This window comes from Panthera pardus, unplaced genomic scaffold (genome assembly GCF_024362965.1).
Source record: "Panthera pardus isolate Hobbes unplaced genomic scaffold, ASM2436296v1 HiC_scaffold_16, whole genome shotgun sequence".
NCBI classification, from domain to species: Eukaryota; Metazoa; Chordata; class Mammalia; order Carnivora; family Felidae; genus Panthera; species Panthera pardus.
The window spans coordinates 28,179,538-28,196,286 of record NW_026526721.1 but is presented as its reverse complement, the minus strand read 5'-3'; the positions used below and the strand labels follow the sequence as shown (position 1 = coordinate 28,196,286).

General features: G+C 42.1%; 1 long non-coding RNA gene across 1 annotated transcript; it reads left to right on the top strand.

Annotated features, from left to right (window-relative positions):
- The first annotated feature begins 580 nt into the window (after positions 1 to 580).
- On the top strand, positions 581 to 2,329 carry LOC128777240 (uncharacterized). Its single transcript, XR_008422431.1, has 2 exons — positions 581 to 967; positions 1,343 to 2,329. It is a non-coding gene; the product is annotated as an uncharacterized LOC128777240 (long non-coding RNA).
- Positions 2,330 to 16,749: the final 14,420 nt, after the last annotated feature.

Sequence of the window (16,749 nt, the reverse complement as noted above, 5' to 3'; positions counted from 1 at the left end):
GGGGAACACACGGAGGCCGCCCCTCGGCCCAGGACAGCCACAGAGCGGCCGGTGAGCCCGGGGCCAACTCCACAACTTGCCGGCCCAGCTGCCTCTCCCCCCCCCCCCCCCCCGAGTTCCCGGGAAGATTCGGACCCGGCAGGAGAGGCGGAATATCCCCGGAAACGATTCCTCCCCGAGGCTGAGCCCACCCCGCCGTCCGCGTCCGCTCCCGCCGCAGGCAGCGCGGTCCCCGGCGCCCCGACGCCCCCGCGGCCCTGCCAGCCGCCGCCGCCGCGGGGCCGCGCTCCCGGGCCGTTTCCGGCGGCGCCGGCGGCCGCTCCTGCAGCCCCCGGCCGCGGCCGCCACTCACCCGAGGCCGCCGCGGCTCCGCGCCTCGGGCTCCGTCAGGCGCACTCCACGAAGGCGCCCCGCCGCCCCGTGCTCCCTCGGCGCCCCGGCGAGCTCTTCCCTCCGGTCAGCAGCGCTGCCAAGCGCAGTGGCAGCCGCGGGGCCACCGGCGGGCGTGCGCGGGCGGGCGGGAGGGCTTGGGGCCGGCGCGTCCCTCCGCCTCGGCCGCCTCCTCCACCTCCTCCGCCTCCGCCTCCTCCTCCTCCGCCGCCGCCGCCTCCCGAGTTCGGGGCTCTGCTGCAATGTCTGCGAGGCTGACTTTGAGCGCCTCGCTCGCCGCCCGCCCGCCCGCAGCCGCGCTCCTCCCTCCGCCGCCGAGTCCGCCGCGGCCCAGTCCCTCCCCTCGCCGCTCCACGCCATTCAGCTCTTCAGCCAAGTTTCTTAACCCTTTTTTCCCCCTCCCTCCCATTGTCACCGGGGCAGGAGGAACCGCTCGGGTCCCGGCAGCTCGCGGGAACTGAGGAGCACCCCCCCCCCCGCCCCCGGTTTGCTGTTTTCCTCCTTGCCCGCCCTCTGGATGGCCCGGCGGGGGCTGCAGGGCCCAAAGGCGGCGGGAGGACTGCGTCGCCCGGGAGAGGTGGGTGCTCCACGCGCCCAAGCCGACCCCTTCCCCCCCACGCTCGGCTCCCGGCTCTGTCCAGCCGCCCCCGACCGCCCAAGGCGACTGGACAGCTCCTCCCGGGCCCCCCGGGGGCTTGTTCTCGTTAACGCCTGCCTTGGGCTCGCGTCTGGGACACAGCCTGAGGGCCGGGACGCCCAGGTCCCGCCGGGGTGCTGGCGCCCCCCCTCCCATTTCACCCCACGACACGCGTTCCCTCGGCTCCTTCTCACGCACCCCACCCCCAGCTTCCACCACCTTGTAATCTGTGTGTCCTGCTTTAATCTTGGCGGGGGGGGGGGGGGGGGGGCACGGGCACTAACTCCAGGTCACTTTAAAGACCCCACGCCTTAGCACGTAGTAGGCACCCAGGAATCAATGTGGAGTGACTCAGAGAGGAAGACTGGGAAGGAGACCTGAGGAGTGCCCCGTCCAGCTCCTTGGACGGACGTAGGACCCAGGAGCAGGGTTTATCTTCAACTGCTTTGTCACTGCGAAGTCTCCGGCAGGAGTCGGTCAGCGAATCTACATCATCCCGGGGAAGAATTTGACCCTACCAGACGAGGCAGAAAGAACAGGACTGCCACTTCTTCGGCAGCTCTGCTCGGTTCAGTCTCGGAATAAGAAATAACAATTACATCACGAGGCCGGGGCGGCAGCGCTGTGGAGCCTCTCGGTTTCCTGCAGCTTAATCTCGCTGAACCCGCCTCTGAACTGGGGAGGGGGGGGGGGGAGGCACATATGGATTGGTGGCGAGAGAAAGTAGAGAGAGGAGAGAGTCCCACAAAACCATAAGCCCCCCTCCTTCTCCTTGCATTTGCTGTTTTAAAATCTTATCCTCAACGCTCCCCCAGACATCTAACTAGAACTATTAACACCCCTTCAACACCTCCCCAGATGTCAGGTTTCTTTTTGACTCTAGCATCTAGCGTTTAGTAACTCGCCATGAAAAAAAGTACCGGGGGAAATGAGTGCCGTTGCTGAAATTGTCTTTTGCCTGATACAAAAACGCTGAAGTACAGCTTAGCCTCACCCTTAACTCGGAAATGGCATGCCTGTGTTAAAACACTTAATACACAAAACAAATGAGAGGATGAGGCACTCCATTCCTATGTATAGGTTTTCAAATCCTTAAGAATTCGATAACATTGGAAAATAGAGTTGCCAGCGCACTTAAGAAAACCACTATCCTAGTCATGAAACAGTAGTCTATGCCTGTTATGTAATGGCTGTATTGTGCATTTAAAATGTCTTTTAACCTTCAAAAATATGAATGAGTGTTCTGTAACACTTCCAATTCTTAAAAGTGAAAGCAATGCTTAATAAATGCACCACCTAGCACAGTACTGGGCACATGGTAGGATCATTTGGCTTAATGGTGATGGTGCATTTTAGAACAATTATTTTACATCACCCTAGTGATTCAACTGTGTAATCTGTTGCCATCTAACACAGTTTAAACTTCATATGGTAGCTTCTTATGTGCATATACAACAGTTTGAAATTTGCTCAAGGCCACTGTGTAAAGTCAGCTATTTTACAGTACATCATTTATCCAGTCGGTGCAAGTGAACTGTTCTAATTAAGTGATGATCATCAGAATTGGAATCTGGCCCTTTAAGGAGTCAAACTTAAAAAACAAACAAAAAACTGTTAAGTGATATACACAGATTTTCTAAAATGGGTTATATATATATATATTTTTTTTTTCTTGAGCAATATATTGGACTTTCTTTGGCTTTTTTCTTGGAAATTCAGGGTTAATTTTATTAAAAGTGTTTATTGCAGTAAGTTGTAGTGGATTCAACAAAAACATTCTATATCAGGCTTCTTCCTAGTTGTTAAGAGATGCTCCCAGCAGGTATATAAACTATCAATAGCTGCACTGAAGGACTCTATGACTTAGTGATTATCTCTGCTCTTTGTAGTTTCTCTCGTCCCCTTCACTAACTGACAATCTGTTGTCCTTTTTCTCTGTTGCCACAGCATGCTGCCTCCAATATTTTCCTCCTCTTCTCATTGGCAGCGTCTGGTCTAGTGCAGACTGGGAATCTAGATAGCCTCACTTGTCACAACTCAGTAAAGTAAAACCAAGTAGGTCCTAGGTAAGACTGATGTGCTCACCAAGGAGTAAGACACATGAACCTTAATGCATAGACTTAGGGACAGTTATTCAAACTACTCAAATGTTGCTTTGAAAAGTATTCTTTTGGGGTGCCTGGGTGGCTCAGTCGGTTGAGCGTCCGACTTCGGCTCGGGTCATGATCTCACAGCTCGTGAGTTCGAGCCCCACATCAGGCTCTGTGCTGACAGCTCGGAGCCTGGAGCCTGCTTCGGATTCTGTGTCTCCCTCTCTCTCTGCCCCTAACCCACTCACATTCTGTCTCTGTCTCTCTCAAAAATAAATAAACATGTAAAAAAATTAAAAAAAAAAAAAATATTCTTTTTTGTACCTTAACTGGGTTTTGGATCACTGAGGTTCATAGAGAAACGGCCTTCTAATAAGTGAGGTTACACAGTTAACCCAACAAGCAGAGTATTGGTACTGCCCTCCAACGCTAGTGTTAAAAAGTCCAGCGCCATGTTAGATGACTTAACAAAGCTGCCCACCTCCTATTAATCTATCTCTTCAACCCCACAGAAATCCAATAGTGAGATCCTGAACTCTTTTTGATAGTGCATCATTAAAAGTAAATTGGCCACCTTTTGTGGAATTCATTTTTACTTATCGTGCTAATTGTGGTGGGGCTCTTTTGTTGTTCTTTGTTTTTAAAAAATCAATACCTAAATTTCCTGTCTAAGACAGTCATTGCAGGGATATTGGGCATATATGTAATGTAAGAATGCCTATTCAGTAATTTGTATTTTGAAGACAACTCTCATTTTAACCACTTGTGATCTGAAAAAGATGCCCTTCAGTTTATATACTTAAACACAAAAGTATTTTTATAAACCCATGGTTCCTGTGGCATCAGAATGTTCAGAATCTATATGATTATCTATCACAAAGAAGTAGCCTGGGAAAGGTATGTTTATGTTGTGCTCCCTGAGTCTCTTGCCGGGTCCAGCCTCAGCAACTCCAGGGGTTCCCGAAGGATGAACGGCGTCGGCGAAAATAACAAATGGACTCAGACAACAGCAGTATGTTAGACTGGCCGCTTTATTGTGGCAAGCGTGGCATTATATTTGTTAGCAAATTCCTTATAGCGTGCGTCATCTATGTTTTCTGGCATTACCTAATTCTAAAAATGTTCCTTTGTGTAATCACCCATTAAGAAACAACATAGTTATTTTCTTGTAACGTTCCCTCCTGCCCTTTCAAGGTCATCTAGCTCTCAACACCTCAAGTGGAACGTTTACAAGGACATGACTTCTTAATTGTTCCTTTGAACCATTTGCAGTACAAGGACCAAAAGTATTCGCTTTGGTCTGGGGTACCGGGAGGGAGCCAAGAGGGCCTTGGGAACCCACACCTTATGCGCTCCCAGAGAGGCAATGTATACCTAGGAACTAATGAACCATTCTGTACCTTAACCCACCAGGTCCAGTTATCATCTGGAATGCCTCCTAGGGGCCAAGTGGGCCTAGGGGTTGGAGTAACTTGTATCCATAAATACATTCCTTTGTTGCCGGAGTGGGGATTTCGAACCCTTTTGTCTCCTCCTTGGCTGGGAAATATATGGGGCTATCCTTCCTTTAGGTAAAGGAGTCTTTATAGGGGGTGGCAAGGGCTGGATGTAGAGCTGTATAATTATCCTTTGGAATCTTACTTCCTTCCCCAGTGGTTCTTTTCCTGGAGCCGGGGGTGGGGGGCTGTCGCGGGCAATTCCCCAACTGACAAATCCCCAGGTACTGTCACTGGTAGGGGGCTGCCCTGACCAACGCTAAGGCCAAATTACATAAAAAGCAGGAGTACAAGAAGCTTTACTTTCAGTGGGGCACCATGCAGTCCCGATCCGTCCACCACCAGGGCCCTGCCATCAGGCTGGTTGGAGGGATAGCTTGGCTTCCCGCAATCTCTGCTGGCAGAGCATGTTTCACATCATTTTGTGACTGGGTGTTTATCTTGTCTGTATCTCATTCTAGATGCAAACACCACAGGGTCCACATCCCTTGGGTTCACATTTGGATGCCTCTACCACCTATCCCTGTGCTCAACAAACAGCACTCAGTAGATAACGGGGCAAGATTCTGTCATAGCCCAGTGGACAGTGTTTAGCTCTACTTGGCGTATGGGTCGGGGATGAGGGAGTTCAGGGAAATTTTGACAGAGAAAATAATGCTTCAGCTGAATATTAAAAAGTAAGAGGAATTTACCAGGCAGGCAAAGTAGGAAAGAGATTCTGAGGAAAGGAAAAGGGCTGTTTGACAGTAAAGACATGTAAAGAAAACAAAGATATACATTGAGATGTGTTGCATCTACATGATACACTATGAACTAGTGACTAATGAACTATGGCAACTGACAAAAATATTTACAGATGGAACTCCAGTGTAGCTACAGTGCTCTAGTCCCTTGGCCTCTAGAGAAGGCACTATCCAATAAAAAAATATAAAGGGAGCCACACATGTGAGCTACATAGGTACTTTTAACCTTTCTAGCAGCCACACTTTAAAAAATACAAAGAAACAGGTAAAGTTAATTTTAATAACGTACTTTCCCTATCCAGATATATTAAAAGCATCATTTTAATGTATACACAGCCTAAAAACTATTTATTGGAGATTTTTTGTTCTTTCATTTGCACTATATTTTCAAAAGCCAGTGAACAGCTCCGTTTGAACTAGTCACATTCAAAGGTTCAATAGCCACATGTGGCTAATGGCTGCCGCACTGGGCAGCACAGCCCCAGAGGACAGATGAAAATATTTAACAATACAGTTAAAAGAAACTTTCTTAAGGTGAAAGTCTAAATCTTGTTGAATCGGAGACTTTATTTGCGTTGATCACTGGTGTCTAGTGAAGTGATGCTGTGTTATAAAAACGACTTTCTTGGATCTAGGCTTTTCTGCCAATTAGAGAATCAGCAAAGTTTACATTTTATGTACTGTGTCTTCATTAACCATACAGTAGCTACAACGACTCCTATCTCTATTAACTCTGGACTGTTCGTGTAAACTGGCTTTATGGCAGAAATAAAACACTATCAGTTGGGGGTTGAATAAGCTTTAAAAAAGTCTTCCCTAGAACACAGAACTACCTCTATGCTAGTTACTGTCAGGCTTCTTGTTTTGCTTTTCAGTGCTGCCATGCTCAGTTACTGTTGGACTATAAAATGCAGCCCAGCCTTTATTTGAAGCAATCACCTGCCTGAAGCTGCCGCGGTGAGGATGTGCTGCAGTGCCCTGAGCACCGAAAAGGTCTAAAGAGCTAAGACGAAGATGTTTAGACGCCCCATCTGCGGGTTACTGTGCGGTTTTCCATCACGAGATTGGAGCTTTTTTACTTTTGGTGGGGCTTGAAGGCCAAGGACTGGCAAAACCAGGGCACTCAGTATCTACACTAAAAGGAATCCTGTAAACTGGATCTTAAGAAAAAAAAATGTCTGAAAACGATTGTGTACAAGCAGCTGAAAATGTGCAAGAAAAAGATGCTTCAGCGAAGTGCGAATGTGGATGAAGCCTTCTCATTGCCAAAACAAGAAAATCTTTAACATAGTTAAGCGATCCAAAAAGCCAAGAAATCCCAGTGAAGCTAAAGAAAACATGTCAGTTTTGTTGATGTGTCCATTTAGTATGTCCATTTAGTATGAAAGTAAATATTACATGGAGTCTTATCTTTTTATGTAGAAATGGGTTCTTTAGTCTCATTAAGCAGTCTTGTCATAAATGAATAACATAATTACGTTTTGATATTTTACAAACATATATCCATATAATAAATCATTTGAGTACAACATGACCCTACTAATTTTTAGGGCTCTTCTTCAGATAACATTCAACTAAAGCAAAGTACGTATCTGTTTTCCCAAATTATTCAAGGTTCTGTAGAGAAGAAAGCTATAAAGTCACAAATGTATATTTACCATTTGTTATGACCCTCAAAAGAAATTGACAAGGTCACCGACATGTCTATTTTAGATTTGTTTAGTTTGAAAAACATAAAAGTCTTATATAGTTAATCTTTTCACTAAACTGAAATTACTTTTCACACACATACATGCACATACACAAATATGCATATGCACCACTAAGATTTCACAATATTCAATGGGGGAAAGAGTAGTCTTTTCAACAAATGATGCTGGGATTCCGAGGTATTTATGGAAGAGAATGAAATTTGACCTCTTCTTTGTACCACACACAAAAATTAATTCAAAATGGATCATAGACCTAACTGTAAAAACTAAACGATAAAACTCTTAGGAGGAAATATAACAATAAATCTTCACGATCTTAGTTAAGTAAAGCCTTCTTAGATGTAATACCAAAACCACAAGTGACAAAAGGGAAGGAACGAATATGAGACTTAAAATTAAAATCTTCCTTATTTCAATGGAAACTATAAAAACTGCAATGACAATTCACAGAATGGGAGAAAAAAATTGCAATCATGTATCTGATAAGAGACTTGTATCTAGGATGTATAACTCAATAATAAAAAGACTAATACTCAACTTTTGAAAATAAACAGAGGATCTGGGGTGCCTGCGTGGCTCAGTCAGTTGAGTGTCTGACTCTTGATTTTGGCTCACGTCATAAACCCAGGGTTGTGGGATCCAGCCCCAGGGCAGGATCCACGCTGTGTGTGGATTCTCACACAACTCAAGACTCCCTCTCTCTCTCTCTCTCTCTCACTCTCTGTCTCCCTCTCTCTCTCCCCCTCCCCCACTCATGCTCTCTGTCTCTCAAAAATAGTAAATTAATTAATAAATTAAATAAATAAATAAACAAAATTAGCAAAGGATTTGAATAGATATTTCTCCAAAGAAAACATAAATAAGCACATGGAAAGATGCTCCTTATCATTAGCCACCCGGGAAATGCAAATCCAAACGACAATGTTTTACCACTCCACACTTGCTAGGAATGTCTATAAACGAACAAAACAAAATAAAACAGATAAAAACAAGTGTTGGTGAGGATGCAGAGTAATTGGGCCCCTCATACGTTGCTGGTGAAAATCTAAAATGTTGCAGCTACTTTGGAAGACATTTGGGCAGTTCTTCAAAAGGTTAAATATATTTGCCATATGACCTACCAATTCCACTCCTAAGTATATGCCCTAGAGAAATGAAAACTTTTTCTCCACAAAAAAAAAAACAAAAAACAACTTGTCCATTAATGTTCACACCAGTACTCTTCATAATAACCAAAAAGGGAAACAAACCCAAATATCCATCAGTTGATGAATGGGTAAACATGTGGTATATCTTTACAGTGAAATATTACTCAGCAATAAAAAGGCAATGAACTGAAACGTGCCTCAATATGAATGATGTTGAAAAGATGATACTCAGTAAAAGAATTTAGTCACAAAAAACCACATAGTATATAATTACATGTATATGAAATGTCCATAATATGCAAATCCATAGAGACAGAAAGTAGAATAGTGATTACCCAGGGCTGGGGCAGAGTTTAGGAAGAAATGGAGATTTACTGATAATGGATATGGGATTTCTTTTTGTAGTGATAAAAGTGGTCTAAAATTGATTGTGGTGATGTTTGTACAACTCTGTGGATATTCCAAAAACTGTTGAATTACTCACTTTAAATGGGTGAATTGTATGGTATGTAAATTATACCTAAATAAAGCCATTATATATTTAAAAAACAAAGAAACACTAAAGGACCTTTCTATCTTCTTGTTTTGAAAATAAAACTTTGACATGTATCAGAAAATAAAGTCTGGTGTTTTAAAAATGTTACAACTCAAAATTATTTTTGCTTCATGTGATTTGCCAGAAATCAGCAAAATAATATATATATCCATGAAACAAAAAAACTACACTTTGGAAATTAGCTTTGGCTGCTTTGTAATTCTTAAATGACGCAGTGCAGAAGGACAGTTTTATCAAGATAGCCCAAGTGTCAATAATTTAGTGTGTGCTATACTGTGTGTGCATGTGTGTGTGTATGTGTGTGTGTGTGTACCAGGGGTGACTTAGGAAGAAAGTCCCGGATAAACAGCACATACTGCTCATGTCCCACAAAGCTCTCTTCCATGAGATACATAACTCAGTAATTTATGATAATAACTATTCCTACAAAGCTACATGATTACTCCTGTTAGATGGTTCACTATATTATGTTTCCTAACAGTCACATCCAAGAAATTTAATTCCACATTCCATCAGCTAGTAAGTACGTTTGGTTGCTGGTAACAGAGACAAGAACTAACAGCAACTAACCCGAGATAGAAGTTTATTTTTTTGCAATGTAAAGAGACTCCACAAATGCATTTCTGGGGCTGGTCTGATGACGCCATCATCTTTAGACACCCAGGTTGCTTCTATTCTGTCACCTTTAGCTCTTGGCTTTCATTCTAAAGATTGCCTCGTGATGTTTAATTGGCAGCTGATGCTCCAGTCATTGCGTTTGCATTTCAGGCAAAAAGAATGTGGTGGCCTATCACCTTTTAAATGAGTTTTCCTGAAAGGGCCATCCAATAACTCCTACTAACATTTCATTGGATGTATCCAGAGGGAGTATGGGGAACATAGTATTTTAGCTGGGAACAACACCAGATAAAATCAAGGTTTGGTTTCTAAGAAGATGAGAACTGATGTTGAGTGGGTGTATTAGTTATCTTCTGCTGCATAACGAAGTACCAGAAAAATTAGTAGTTTAACACAAGAAACACTATTATCTTATAGTTTCTGATAGGTATAAATTCAGGAACAGCTTAGCTGGATTATTTTGATACAACGTCTCTCATGTGGTTGCAATCAGGATATTGGCAGGGTCTGCAATCATCTGAAGGCTTGCCTGGAGCTGGAGTATCCAATTTCAAGAAGTCTCCCTCACAAGGCTTTTGGCAGGAAACCTCAGTTCCTCACATGGCTGTTGGCAGGAGACCTCAGGTCCTTGCCACATGAGCTTGAGTATCCTGATGATGTGGCTGCTGAACTCCCCCCAGATGGAGCCATCCAAGAGAAGCAATGGTGAAGTCACAACGTCCTTTGTGACCTGGTCTCCTAATTCACAGAAAGTACTTCCGTTTTATTCTACTAATTAGAGTTAAGTCGCTAAATTAACTCCCCTCTTAAAAGGAAAGTCATCTTGAAGGGGAGGTATCAAGTAATTTGTGGGCACAGCTTAAAACCACTACAGCAGGCTATTGAAATTTTCTGTCATGGTCTGCCTCTGGTTTCCCAAACCAGCGTGCACACCTTTGTTTTCATACATACAACAGTCGCACTGTTTCTCCCATGCATCCAGACACATGTCTTTTTCTGTGACGGCATCAAATCTGCTGCCTAAGATTTCCGGGTGATGTGTAGCCCTCTCCAAGGACCCCAGATGCAACTCCTTGCAGGCTGACCACCAATTTAGTTTTAAAGACATGTTTTCAGCTATCAGCATATTTAAGTTTTGTAGAAGGAATGACTTATTGCAATAAACCTGTCCATTTGGAAAAAGGCAAATGAGAAACATTAGTCACTATTCCATAATAATTATCAAAACCTACTAAGCAGGAATAGCCAGGACTCCCTGCCCTAACACCGTAGGGAGTTCCTTGGTTGGCCAACCTGACAGCTTCTGGTTCTTTCTCTTGAATGTTTTCCTTCATGTTTTGTCCTCTGATGCTCCTGGATCTTCCCCTGGGAGATTTCTTCTTGCCAATTTTCCTCAACAAATACATATGAGGTGGGCACAAGGGAGGATGCCCTTCTTGGAGACGTTGTGGACTTGAAACACTGGGGTGCAGAGATTATTTAAAAAAATTTTTTAGTGTTTATATTTTTTGAGAGAGAGAAAGTGTGTGTGAGTGAGTGAGGGGCGGGGGCGGGGGGTGGAGGATCCGAAGGGGGCTCTGTGCTGACAGCTGAGAGATCATGACCTGAGCTGAAGTCGGACACTCAACTGCCTGAGCCGCCCAGGCGCCCCCACAGAGATGATTTTAAAGTTTTGATAACCACAGACTATTGTAGACCAAGTTGGGGATTTCTTTATGAAGATAATTCCTTCAAACATTTAACAGACTTGATGTATTTCCATTCTGTTCTATGTATAAACTACCATAGCCAAAGTCTTGCCTAGACATGGTTTTTCAACCTGCAGATTCTCCTCTTTTATTTAGTAGGCTCTGTACTCTGTCTCTCCCTTTGGCCCTTAAATTAATGGTGGTTACCTTGAGAGCATCTGAAATAATAGGCTTAGATGGGGAAGCAATACAGTTCATCACCTACTGCCAGCAATATCACTGCTGCTTTATGACAAAGCAAGAGTCTTACCTCCTGCTAAGGCTACAGCTTAAAACTTCTTCAAGTTCAGGTACAGAGGCAGATGGCTTTTTCAACACCATGAGCCCCAAATCATTGGACTGTCCATCAGTGTCATTAGCATGCACAGGCAGAGAATACCTCTCTTGGTAAATCTTTGCTTCCTTCCACCCCTGCTTCAAGAAGGTTTAGTTCTAGTCTGGGTTCACCTAATGCATTAGATATTGCTAAAAATAACAAAAATGAACAACCACCTACCAACACTATAAATTTGTTTTTGCTCTGTCTCTTAACGTTATAGCCTCTGTCAGCAAGTAGCCTGATTTTTAAGGTAAGCAAGGGACAGGTTAGGCAAAGGCGTGGCCGCCACATTAAACTTAGACCCTCACCACTCACCATCCAACCACTTCAACTAACTCAGGGCTAGCGGTGCTGGGCAGCATCCCATTTCTGGTGCCAGTTACTACATAGGCCATGGTTCTTTGGTTCAGAAAACAAAATGAACTCTTGCTAAGTTAAGCAGCCAAAGGGTTTATTATAAAGTAATATAGTAGATAATTTACACAGTTTTTGCTGGGACCCAGGAAATATGCGTAACATATGTAACATTCAGTTTTCCAGTTTCTAGTCACCGGGAAGGCATGCTAGAAAGGGATTAGAGTGATCTTTAGTGTGTCCTTCCATGGTATTATTTGCCACAGTGGTCAAAGGGTTATTTCTGGTATAGAGCAAGACCTAAACTTTTTGAGGCAAATGCAATATTTTAGATTGTAAAATAAACAATGATTCATCATTATTTGATAATCGTTGGTCAATAAATCTGGGTACATCTTGCATTAATTATATTTCATCATATTCCAGCTCTTAGAAAGTTGGCCAACCAGTGTTAACCAGTACACTATATCTTGATCTCGATAGGGTACAAGAAATGTACTTGCTCTTGGATAGGGCATCTTTGCTACTAAGGAAGAGAAACATACCAATTAACTTGAAAAGAAAGGAACTTCTAAGGACTAAAACACAAGGAATCTGAGGAAATGCTGCCTCACTCGCCCTCAGGAGACCATAACACTTCATCCTAGTGCTCCACCAATAATGTGTCTTCATTCTCCTCCTGTTCAGACCATTTATTCCAATTCTCCAAATAGAAATTTTGATTGACAATCGGTCAGCCAAATGGACTACTTTTATGTGCTAGTATCCACCCCTCTTCTAATCAGCTGCAGCCATGAGTGGAGGTGAGGGCAAGTTAACTTAATTCAAAGGATTGACATTCCCAAGCCTGTGAAAAGGGCTAGTAAAACTAGAAGGGTAAGATGGGTGCGGTAGATCAATAAACTAATATTTGTAGTGTAGTCATTATCTTTTATACCACATAAATTAAGACTTGTAATATTGTAACAGCATCATTAATCTTATTTACGAACTGTCTGCCTACAAATTAATGCCTGTGAATCTTATATACAAAATACATTAAGCATATTCATTCTTTCACCAATTATGTATTGATTGCCTGCTAAGTACCCTGCAGTGCACTATATCAAGTTCTCTTGATACCGAATGAACAAACTATGGTTACTTACTTTGTGGTACCCATATGAGGAGTCAGCTAATATTTTGTTTGGTATGTTCTTTAATCAAGACGTGATTAAGATGTTTTTTGCTTTTTTTTTAACAGGGAGGGAGGCATTGGTTCATATTTTAGGAGTTCAAGGAAGGGTTTCTTCCTTTAAGGAAGAGATTATTGAACCATATCATAAATGATGAATTTACCAACATGCTTTTTTTCTTAGGGTCATCACTGATTGGCTTTTATAAAACCTACTTGTTATAACATACTATCATTAAACCATGTGTTGCAGATGTTATTACCCTTCCAGCAAGCTCCATTGATTGTCAATGTGTTAACGTATAAGGCTAGAATGGTATTTTATCAATTGCAAGCAGATTCAGATTCCTCCCATGGGGTAAAATTTGCTTTTCTAATACCCAGCTGGCTTGCATGCATCAGAACTTTACAGGTCTCTTTTAGTAGTGGTTGTTGTTTCCTTGATCTCTTCCTTGGGATCAAGGCCAGTCCTAAACCAAGTTATGAAATGTGCCAACCTTACTTTTGGTGCTAGTACATGCTCTTTTTCTAACTCACTTTATTACAGCTCCATAGAACATTGTGGATTTATGCACCAGTTTTCTTTCTAACACACCATCAATTGTTTCTTGTACTGCTAAGAAAGAAGATTATAATCAAATAAAGACACAATGCTTTTTCATCACACAGAATTTTTCTTTTATACTTATTGGAGGAACCCTTTTAAGCTTAACTGATACATAGATTTTAAAAAATCTTTTATCACTCTTATGAATAAGTCAAAGGACAATATAAGTAAAATACATTCATTAAGTATTCCTAAAATGTTTTCACATTGAGTCTATTTCCCAAGGATCACTTTTTGGCCCAATCATTGATGTCTATTTTGTTTTTTAACACAACTTAATCTTTTATGCCATCAAGAAGCATCGACTATGTAGTTGTGTTTTTTTTTGTTTTTGTTTTTTTTAGCAGGCTTCATGCCCAGCACCAAGCCCAACATGGGGCTTGAGCTCATGACCCTGAGATAAGACCTGAGCCAAATTAAGAATCAGATACTTAAGCTACTGAGCCAGCCACGCACCCCGATGTAGCATTTCTTAAAAGAGTGCTCAATGACCATCTCTGGGATTTTTTAGCCCTACACTGTGACTCTCAACCTTTTACTTATCACTTACCTCAATCCTTGAAAAATTTAATCTGACAGTTCACAAACCGATTTTGAAAAATACTGATGTTTCAAGATTTTCTCTTTTTCCAAATCAAATAACGGTTATCTTTTCTCAATTTTCAGGGTCGGGGGGGTGGGGAATCAGCTGTCAGATAGTTTTTGGAATCTTTTCACATTTTGTTTTTAAATCTAGTTTCTGCTACCATTGACCATACTAGAACCTTGTTTCACATGATATTGAACTTACACAAATATACAGTCTTTTCATTTTTAGCAACATTTCAGGGTGTTATGAAAAAAAGCTTTGCTACAAATGTTTCATTTCTTAATCAAATACTAAAATCTTTTATTCACTCTCCTAAAAGCCTGCTTTTTTCCATGGACACAGATATATCAGTGGCTCAAATACACTAATCCCTGCTAATAAATTGGCTAGTTACTGTGTTGGACTCCTTCGAAGAGGTCTTAGAAAATTCACAAGGAGTGAATTGAAGAGTGGGAATTTGAGACACTCCACAGGCCAGTGAAGAGGTCAGGTTTTTACCTGTCAGGCCTTTTCAGATTTCCTCAGTTGTATAATGTGAACAAGACATTCTTATTGTAGACTAGCCCTACCTGTGATCAACACTTTTTTCCAATCCATTTGGTGGTGGGGGTGGGGGTGGGGGTGGGGGAGTAGCTCGATCCTGCATCAAAGAACCAAATTTATAGATAGGTTCTTTCTACCCAGGAAAGAGCTTGTGCACTTAATTAATCTTTTCAGGAAGCTAGGCTGACTCTCACTACTTCAACACATTGTATGTTTAAAGCATATATAATTTAATCCTGTTGGAATGATGTGTGGAAGAGAATTGACATAAAATAGCAAGAAAGCTCTGAAGTGAACTGAGCTATATAATTTGGGCATAAGCATTCTTAATATCACCTTTAAAGGAACTTGAAAGGTATTTGATGGTGGAAGAGATTTTGGTGTAGGTTTGAAAACTATCCAACAGCATTTGCTGGCTTCTCCATTTTGATTAAAACATGCTCAGAGGGAAAATAGTGGTTTGTCTGTTAAGTCAAACACTAATGAAACATTTGCTAAAATAATCCATTTAATTTGGACAACATTTGGCAATAAAGTGCACTCGCTGGATCATTTGCCTGTATTTTGATCTTTCAGAGTTAACTGAGCACAGCTAAGTCTAATATGGTAATGGGCTCTTTGTTAAAACCTGGGCATATGCATTTCTCACGCTCTATTGTGTTCTTTTCTGGTGAAGAGAGATAAGAACCGGTATTGTGATGGCATTAAAGGTTTTTCATTGACATATCTAAATACCATGAGCCTGAACTGTCTCATTTAGTCATGTCCTGTTTCTATATATCTTACGGATCAAAGCCATCATGACTCTAAGGCTCAGGTGAGTAATGAGGATTAGCCATATTAATCAACTCATCACAAAAAGAGTGAGTAATTAATGTTCGAATACTCCACATGTGTTTTTGAATTAGCCTATGGTAATTACAATACTTCTGGTATGTGAAACAAAGTAAATCCAGTTGCTAATACCAGTGGAAAATATAATACATCATATTATCACTATCTAGTATCATTTTATAGAAATTAGACGAACTGCTTTAGAATTCAAAATGGTTCTTGTTTCTAAATTATTGCTTTACATTTTATGCATGTATGTATGTGTGTATATGTGTACACATATACACGCAGTACTCATCGCCACCCCCCCAACACATACACGTTATAAATGGACTTTATGTTAACAGCTACCACTCGCAGTACATTATTAAGCAAGTAACTAGCGGACGAAAGCAAAACGAAAAAGCTGCCTTTCTGTTTCTTCTGGAACTCTGCAAAACCAGAAGCGTCATTCACACATGTATACTTGGAAAAACTGACCTAAATATGCCCTTCCAGAAGATGTAAGTGATTAGATCATCGTGTTGAAAGCCTTCATTGGTTTTGGGTTTTTGTGCTATTAAAAGAACAACAAAGTGATGACCTTTTTAGAAGCTTCTGCCATTACTGTAGGCTGAGATGGTCTTCCTTTTATTTTTTGCCCATCAAAAGACAGAGTCAGCTCAAATACCACTCTGTTCATAAAACTTTCCTTTTTCTATAATGTTTCCTAAGTTTCTTTGTTACTTACTTCATCCAGAATTAAATACAGTTGAATTTTCAAATCCCCGATCCCCTGTTAGACTGTGAGCTCCTGGCAGGTAGGGACCCTGTCAGATCTGGGAGAGACTAGAGGAAGTGTCAGTGGAGGTAGTGCTTGAGGTTGTGTAATGCAGATGACAGGACATGAGGCAGGGGCTGACAGGGGCTGCAGCAGAGGGAAAGTTGCCAGCAGGCATAACAGAGGTAAGAGTTGAAAAATCAGAGGAGACGCAACAGAAGTGAAGCCAGAGAAGTCTGTATGATTGGCCTGATGTCCATCCATCAGGAGCAGACTCGGATGCTAGAATACATTTCCATGGCTCCACCCGTATCATTGCTACCACCTAGAATTAAATTTTTGATAATAGCATGTAATTTTAGAACACATTCTCTTTTATTGTAGAGGTGTCACTTATCATTGTTTCTCTGGATGAATCCTTGCTCATCTCG